Genomic DNA, 729 nt, shown 5'->3' with positions numbered 1-729 from the left:
TTAGCAGAGGGAAGGAGCACTGCTCCAGCCTCTCCTTACCTTGTCTTTATACTGGCTGGCAGGGGAATAGAGAATCTGACTTTGAGGACGCACATGTCCATATTAATGCTCTTTCCAGCTAGGCATGCTTACTGCATAGCACATACAGAACGGAAACAAACTGATGAGCTGGTGATTGAAGAGGCCAAGACTAATTCAGAAGAAACTTAAAATAGTATAGCAATGTGCATGGAAGAGACCTCTTCACACTGCACACAGCTGCTAGTCAAATGTAACCAGACCACTCCCGAAGTACGGATGTCTTGGATTCAGGTTTAACCTCCTGTAGCTGCCGTGTACAGTTTCTTAAGCCGTGGAGATGCCATTTCTGTAGTCCGACAGCTTCACCCCGATGCCGACAGCGTTTCTCTGCAGCTCGCTCTGCACAGACGACCCAGCAGGTGGAGCCTGCTCATCACCGGGGAGCCATCCGACAGGAGTTCCTGCCACCGAACTTTGTTTTCCCATTTAGTCTTCAACTATGAGAAGACTTGTGCCCGACTGCATTTTTCTTTAAGTAGTGATACATTGACTGGTCCGGGTCCTGGCATAACTTTGGCATTTTACCGGCTTGAATTTCCCCTCCTCACCTACAGAGGCTGTGGACATCTCTGCTGATCCAGGAGGAATATTACAGATACATAACTTGATGGTATCTCACAGCAGTGAAGACACCTAGAATAAACGGGG

Source organism: Rissa tridactyla, chromosome 15 (genome assembly GCF_028500815.1).
Source record: "Rissa tridactyla isolate bRisTri1 chromosome 15, bRisTri1.patW.cur.20221130, whole genome shotgun sequence".
Lineage (NCBI taxonomy): Eukaryota > Metazoa > Chordata > Aves > Charadriiformes > Laridae > Rissa > Rissa tridactyla.
The sequence above is the reverse complement of the archived record's forward strand: the minus strand, read 5'-3'. Positions refer to the sequence as shown.